Source organism: Nycticebus coucang, chromosome 10, assembly GCF_027406575.1.
Source record: "Nycticebus coucang isolate mNycCou1 chromosome 10, mNycCou1.pri, whole genome shotgun sequence".
Taxonomy (NCBI): domain Eukaryota; kingdom Metazoa; phylum Chordata; class Mammalia; order Primates; family Lorisidae; genus Nycticebus; species Nycticebus coucang.
In genome coordinates this window covers 48,688,505-48,696,856 of record NC_069789.1, presented here as the reverse complement: position 1 = coordinate 48,696,856, position 8,352 = coordinate 48,688,505, and the positions used below count along the sequence as shown (strand labels likewise).

The following is an 8,352-nucleotide window of genomic DNA, read 5'->3' as shown; positions in this document are numbered from 1 at the left end:
TCTCCAAACCTACAAAAGCAGCAGAGAGAAAGGAAGTTATAAATAAGCAGCAACAGACAACAGTTTTAAAGAGGGCAAAGTCATGCAAAGTTTTTAAGAGGGCACTGGGCAGGCCCACATCCCCTTCAGTTTCCAGAGTACCATAGTAAGGATTAGGAAGAGAACGAGCCTCAGCCCTTGCAGCCAGAGGACTTCATACGCATTGATTATGTAGCTTCATTTAAATGATTACTAAAAACAAGTCTCCAAGGTTTGAGTCCACTGCTGGGGCCATGTAAGAAGTTGCTCAGGTGATGTAAGAAACACTTAGACCAGTTCAGGAACCAGTGCGTGAGAGCCAGCTTACAGCCACCATGGCCCGGCCACTTACAGTACAAGAACCTGGGCCCAATGTCCCCAGTGCCCATGCACTCCAGACGTTGCTGCTGGAAATGTCAGAAAACAGTCTCTTTACCTTTTAATAGGACTTAAGGTCAATGCTAAAGGATTAATCGCTGAGAATATCCAGGCCCACATTATGGGACACATGCCATTTAATGAATAAGTAATTGGAGCAAAAGTATACTTACCTAGAAATAACATGTGTGGTTTAGTTTTGTTTTTTTTTATTTATTTATTTTTTTGCTCCCCACCTCACTCCATTCTTTATGTTTTCAGGGAACTTTATTACAACCCCTTCCCCAAACCCACGCCCCAAATACAGTAAGAAGAGGGTGTGGTTAAGACACTTTCTCTTTAGGCTTGCACAAGCAGACCCTTTTTGTGTGCCAGGAAGCCCAGAGCCACTGCTGAAAAGATGCTGGTCAATCCAGTCAGCTTCAGCAGGCCTGGCACAGAGGGCAGATGTCTCTCCAAGAAGGTTGTAGTGATGGGTCGCGCAGGGACATCCACCGATTCTGGTTCTGGCTGCCAGATTTCATCCTCTGGAATCTTCCCCACAGCGTGCAGGATGTCTTGGGCTGCTCTCTCCCCAGCCTCCACAGCTCCCTCCATGTAGCCACTCCAGTGTGTGGCAGTCTTAGTACCCGCAAAATAAATCTTGCCCCCTGGTTGGCGTAGTACCTTCCATATTGAGTCATGATCCCAGGGACAAAGTAGGTGGTGTAGCAGCCCAGATTACTACTCCTCATACCAGTTCTTCTATTCATAATGTGGTGGCTTCAGAGCTTCTTGGGATCCTAGAACTTTTACATAGAGCTCACAAAGTTTATTCATCCTTTCTTCTTTGGTAAGACGTGCCAGCTTTCTGGCTTTGTGGGCAAGGATAAATCTCATTATTGCAGCATAGCTGCCATCAGGTTTGGTATCATCCAAAGTGTAGGAAATTGGAGCTTCCCCCCCCTTCAATAATCATGGTTCCACAGTGACCCTTTTTCCTCCAGAAAGGCTCATTGTACTAAACCGTACACTTGATAACAGAACCCAGAGGCACACAAGTGATTAGCTGATTCCTCATCATTGGCAGAGGGGGATTGAAGTGAATCTTCATTCCCAGAGTAGGAGGAACAGCACAAATCACATATTTAGCCTCATACGTCTCATGGTTTAGGGTCTTTGCAAGGACATTTTCTCCTGTCTGGTCAATGTAGGTCACAGGCCTCTCCAGCTTCACTCTGTCCCCAAGAAGGTCCATTATCCCCTCGCTCACTTGACCAGATCCACCCACAAATTTCCTCTCCTCTCTGGTCACCACCTTCCCTGCTCTAGGTTGCTTCTGCATTCTGTTGCTGCGTGGCTGGACCAGGTAACCTGCTTGCTAAAGCTTTTTGAGAGTACTAATTATTAAAATTCTCAGTGAAGCAGTTATCTAAAAACTGTCTCCAGCCTCCCTTTCCACTGGGCCTGAGACGCCTGGGTTCCCTAGCACCCCTCTACCTCTTTCCTTATTTCTTGAAGCCCTATATGTTAGGTAGAGTGAAACAGTATAGGTTTGGGAGTTAGGAAACCTTTTTTTCCCCACCTAGAACATCTTGGATAAATCATTTAATATCTCTGGGCCTCAGTTTTTATATTGTTAAATGGGAAAAATGTTTAAAATATATGATTTGGTGAGGATTTAATGAGGTCAGCAAAATAACAGATACAAGTACTGTAAATTTAGTTGCTATTCTCAAATCACCTTAAATTTTTAGTTTATTTTTATTTTTTTGTAGAGACAGAGTCTCACTGTACCGCCCTCGGTAGAGTGCCGTGGCGTCACACAGCTCACAGCAACCTCTAACTCTTGGGCTTACGCGATTCTCTTGCCTCAGCCTCCCAAGCAGCTGGTATTTTTTCTTTTTTGAGACAGAATCTCACTTTGTCGTCCCGGTAGAGTGCAATGGCATCACAGCTCACAGCAACCTCAGATTCTTGCGCTCAAGTGATTCTCTTGCCTCAGCCTCCCCAGTAGTTTGGGACTACAGGTACCCATCACAACACCTGGTGATTTTTAGAGACAAAGTCTCACTCTAGCTCAGGCTGGTCTCGAATTTGTGAGCTCAGGTGATCTGGCCACCTCCGCTTCCCAGAGTGCTGGGATTTCAGGTGTGAGCCACCTCAGTCACCCTTTTTTGTGTTTTTTTTTTTTGAAGAGACAAGGTCTCATTCTTGCTCTGGCTGGTCTTGAATTCCTGAATTCAAGTTATCCTCTTGCTTCAGCCTTCTAGAATGCTGGGATTACAGGCATAAGCCACCACACCAAATCACCTTTTCTGATATTTTTTAACCATCTTAACAGGGGCGACTTACATTTCGTCCCTTTGTTTATTTCATAACCTCTCTTGCTCTTATGAAATGCCCAAAATTGTGCTAAGAATACCAATAACCTAGTAGTATTTCCAGTATCAAACTTTTTGCTGCCTTTGATGAAATCAGACCATCAGGATTCAGATAAGCAGCTTTAGAATAAGTTCATTGTTTCGGGTTTAGAGCCTTGCCGGCAGAAGTGGTATGTTTGAACCAGCCCGGAGTGCTCAGGTCTGTGGTTTAGTTTTGATGTTAATTTCCCACACTTTTTCATTAACCCCTTGGCCATGAAGCTTCTCTGTCTGGCTAAGCATTGCAGTCCCTGTCCCATGCTGAGCCTCCCCAGACTGGCTGTCTCCTGGCAGGGCGGGGGAGTTCCAACTTGGGAGTATCCCCAGGCTGGCTGCAAGAGCTCAGCTGCCCTGAGACTTTCCCTCAACACCATCCTAGGAATTCTTTTTCCATCTCTGTTGTGTTGGATCCCTGAATTCCTGGATTCCACATCTTTCTCTTCCTTGTTCTAGTACCTTTCTGAGTAAGGGTGTGCAGGAATACTTTTGTTGTGTGTTTTGCTGAATATACACACTTCCTTCAAATATGATAGTTGGGCTAGTTACAGAGTGTAAGCCAACCATGTCACTCAGAATTTTAAAGGTCATTCTTCTGGGTTTTATTTCTATTGCTGACCCTTTGGGCCACCCACCTCCAGCTCCTTGCCCCTTTGAAATCTTCTAGGATCTTTTCTCAATTCTCATTGTTCTGAATTTCCCAGTGATGACTACATGGCAGAACCTGTCAGTCTGAAAAGTCGGAGTCTTCAGCCAGGACTGTGTATCATATTATTTCTTACGTTTGCTTTCTTTCAGCCATTCCTACTAAGTAAGTTTAAGCCTTTATGAGTGATCTCTAAATGCTTTTCTTTTCTATTTTTCATCTATACTCTTTTTCTTAATTCTTGAAAAATTCTTTAACTTTACCTTTCAGTTTTTCTATTGAATTTTTTCTTCAGCAATCATCTTTTTAATTTTTAAGAAGTCTTTCTTATTCTTTGATTATACTCATTTTATAGCATCTTATTCTTGCTTTATTAAAGTAAGTTTTTATCTCCCGAAGGAGAGTGGAATCAGCTTTTCCTTTTTCTTTTTTCTTTTCCCACACATAGCCTGATTCTTTTTGTCTGATTATCTAATGCTGTGTAATAAATTCCTTCTCACCCTCTCCCAAACTTAATGGCTTGTAATATCATTTATTTTGCCAGGAACTTTCCACCCAAATGGGGCTTAGCCGGGCCACCTCACCTTTGGTTCATTCGGTGTCAGCTAGGACTGAAGTTGTCTGAAGGCCTGTTCCCTCACGTGTCTGGTGTTTGGGTTGGGAAAATTCAAACAGCTATAGTATTTCTCTCTGGCAACATGTGGTCTCTCTAGCCTGGAAGCTTCAGGGGCATCAGACTTCTGCACGATGACTCAGGGCTCCTTAGATGCATATCCCAAGACAGCAGGAGCTGAGTGGAAGCTGCATCCTTTTTATTACCTCGCCGCGGGAGTCACATTCTGCCATTTCTCCTTTACTCTATCCAGTGCTGTCCAATTAAAATATAATGTGAGCCATATGTGCAATTTCGAGCTTTCTGGTAGCCATATAAAAAAGGTAAAAAGTTATAGGTGAAGTTAATTTTGAATAATATATGTTATTTAACAATTTAACCAAATATCACTTAATATATAATCAATAGAAAATCATGAATGAGATCATTACATTCTTTTTTCACATTGTTTTCTAAATCCGGTGTATACTTTATACTTATAGTACATCTCAATTCAGATGCAAAATTATTACTATTTTTTTTTGAGACAGATTCTCATCTTATTGCTCTGAGTAGAGTGCAGTGGTGTCATCACAGTTACAGCAACCTCAGACTCCTGGGCTCAAGCGATCCTCTTGTCTCAGCCTCCCAAGTAGGGAGGACTACAGGCGCCTGCCACAAAGCCCAGCTAGTTTTTCTATTTTTAGTAGGGATGGGAGTCTCACTTTTGCTCAGGCTGGTCCTCCTGCCTCAGCCTGCCAGTATGTTAGAATTGCAGGTGTGAGCCACCATACCTGGCCAAGGGGCCATATGTGTAAATATTGTTGTGCCTGTTTTGGAAAACACAATCTTCCATGCTATCTGAGTTTCCCTTTGCCTGTAAGTGATTTGCTTTGGTCTATATATTTCATAATGGAGATGTTCCTCTAACATGTTCACATTAAGACTGAAACTCAGAGGCTGGTGTGAGCCCTGCATACGGAGTCAGTCTGTCCATTGGTAGACTGCCCTGAAGGGTGACTGACAGGGCACAGGCCACCCCTCCATGTATCACTGCTGGTCAGTATGGGTTGAGTCAGATCCCTCTCAGAAGCTCAGGCAGTCTCCTCAGGGTGTGGAGGCCTGGCTGCCACTGTCCTAGAGGTGGCAGAGAAGGCAGAGGCCTGTAAATGTCCATCAAATGCCATGATTTCTGTGCAGCAACTCGACCCTCACCCTCTGTTGTGCCTGGTGTCTCTACTAGAGATTCTCTGATCTAATCATGCAAAGAATAAGCTCCCAGGGCTTGCTGGGCTGGAGAAGGGGTAGTCTCCTAGCTGCCTCAGGGAAGATGGGGGACTAGCTGGTTCTCCTCTTCCAGTTCTACTCTCACTCCGCCACTGAGGAAGTTCCCTGAGCATCTCTGGGGCTCTGTGCTGCAAAGCAATCCCATTTCAGGGGGATCCTTCTCTATAGGCTTTTAGGGTTCATTTTTTTTTCCACTCTAAGCTGGTTATTACTCATATATCCACTTTACATCCCTACAATATTTGAGGACATCTAAGGAGGAGAAGACTGTCTTCTCTCTAGTTTTCTTTCTCCTTTGCTTATCATTTTAGTGGGATTCTAGGAGGAAGCAGAGAGAGCCTAGCATCACAATGCATACCAGAATTGATGTCAGGGCCATTTGGTAACCTAGGACTTCCGGCTATTGGAGTCAACAATTGTGCTGCTTTTAAAATAAGAATTTAATGCATAATTTCACTATAAATTACACACTACTTATTACAGACAATGGCCAACGCTCAGCCAGTCAATAAATATTTACTGAGCAGCTAGTACATGCCAAGTGTTGTCAAGACTCTGGGGATGTGATGGTAACCAGGGTAGGAAAGGCGTGTAGTCGGGGGCTGCTCACACTGGGGTGCATGCGCAGCATCTGGACATTTGTTAAATATGCAAATTCTGTTTCAGTAGATCTGGGATAGGGTCTGAGACTCACCTAATAGATAAGCCTTAACCACTCCTCCTCCTCCCCAGCAGAGTTTACACAGTCTCCGGGGACTTCACTCTCATTGTGAATAGAGGAAAGTCTCCAACATGAAAGGTGAATTTCATTACAAACCCTTCTCCTTGTCTATGCTTTTACAGTGTTTTTGCTTGGCCAGATGTTGCCTAATGGCCATTTGCAGGCTTCTAAATCTGTTGTGTTCATTGGCTCCTGGAACCTCAGGATTGAAAAGGACCTAAGAAGAAGTTATCTAGTTCAAATCTCCATTTATAATACTTACATTCCCCTGAGTTAAGCCTTGACCCTGAGGTTGCTGGCCCATTGTCTTCATGTTGAAAGCTCAAAGGCAGGTTGAAGTGCAGTGGGAGACTGTTGTGTCCACTGGTCTAACTCTGCCCCATCCACATGTGGGCACGGTTACACCTATCTGGGCATCACCTATCTGTCCAAGTGCCTTCAGTGTCCTTTCAGACACTGTAATATGTTTCTTTGTGTGTGGCGTACTGTAAGTATTCAATAATAGCATATATATATATATACATATATATATATATATATATACATATATATATATATATATATATGTTTAACTCCCTGGACCTTTGATACTTAAAATATTGCCCACATACTGGAAGCACTGAAATCACCTATAAGCTTGTGAAAATCTCAGATCACACAATCTACCCTAGATTTATGGAAACAGAATTTGCGTATTTAGCAAGATCCCCAGGTGACATGCATGTACACTAAAGATTTGAGAAGCACTATATTCCTTTCTGCTTTGTTTACCATAAAACTTTGCCAATGTCATGACAGCAGTTGGCATGTGTTAGCTACTCAGGAAGGGTCTGTGGACTGCCAGCCTGTTGTTGGTCTTTTTTTGTAGGCCTTCAACAAACCAGCCTGCACCCTGGATGGAGGGGTCTCCAAGTCAGTTCCAGGGTGGGAGGGGAAAGGAGACACTTTCTGTCTCATGGCCTTAACTGACTTGCAAGACTTAGAAGTGAAATCTCTGCTCCCCTGGAGATTCATTTTAGTATCCTTCAGACTGAAATCGACTTTCTTCCCATTCCTTCTGCAATCCTGGAGACTTGATGTTACTTTGGCCAGAACTGAGGTGACTTGGACATTAGAGCAGATTTCGTGCCCGTATGGATGCCTGGACTGTAGGGTCTTCTGGGAAGTCTGTTCTCTTTGGCGGTACAGGAGATGTCCCCGAGGACTGGAATGTAGGGCACGGTTCTTCCCGAAGCAGGGCCTTCACCTGGCTGTGTCTCTCCTGACAAAGCTGAATATAGGATGTCCCCAAACTTTGGGGAGTCCAGCACCTTCCTCCCAGCCATGCTGAATTATTTTAAGAATCCCTGTGATTTTCTTCTCAGGGTTTCAACTGAGCCAACTCGAGGATAGCTTTATATTACCAAAAATTTTATAAATGATTTAACAGTTTGGCTCTCAATAGTGTTACAATGATATTTTATTTAATTAATAATATATCAACTGAGGAAATATAAAAATAAAACATCCCCTCTATGGAACCATTATACCAAATATTAATGACCATTGCCTGGATTGTGTTTATAAGACAGAAATTGTTGAGACAAAGTTTTCTTTTCCCCAGGAAATACTCTGGAACAATGAAAATCGCTGAAGCCCTGATTCAAATGTATTTTGCTTAAAATAAACAATTTCCCCTAATTTCAAATAATAGTTCATTAAAAAGAATTTAAAAAATGTGAAAACTTTCAAGGAAGAAATAAAAGTCACCATAACCTACCACTCAAAGATGGTCATTGCTACCACTTTTAATATATTTTCTCCGAGTCTTTCGTATATAAAGTTGAGATTATTCTGTAGAGAAAACTTTGTGTCTTTTTGTTCACCTAGCATTATGTTGTAAACATTTTCACATGCTGCTAAACATTCTTTGAAAATACCATTTTGCTTCACCTAGAATGTTCTATTACATGATTGTTCCCTGTTTTTTTTTTAGTTGTTGTTTGTTTTTAAATAATCCTTCTTTTGGTGATCACTCAGACCATGTCCAATTTTTCTACTACCAGTAATGACCAAATGACCTTTCCTGGAACCTGTCCTTGGGAAACAGTGTGAAATTCATGTCAAATCCAGGGCGACACCTGTGGCTCAAAGGAGGGCGTGGCCCCATATGCCAGAGGTGGCGGGTTCAAACCCAGCCCTGGCCAAAAACTGCAAAAAAAAAAAAAAAAAAAAATCTTTCTTACAAGATTGAGATTTAAGCTTAAGCTTCAAGCTGTATGTGCATATTTGCCAAACCAGTATCTGAAATAAAGTTCCTCTTTTCTCTGGC

General features: G+C 42.6%; 1 pseudogene; it reads right to left on the bottom strand.

Annotated features, from left to right (window-relative positions):
• Window positions 1-637: 637 nt before the first annotated feature.
• LOC128596176 (amine oxidase [flavin-containing] B-like) lies at window positions 638-2,931 on the bottom strand (annotated as a pseudogene).
• Between the last annotated feature and the right edge of the window lie 5,421 nt (window positions 2,932-8,352).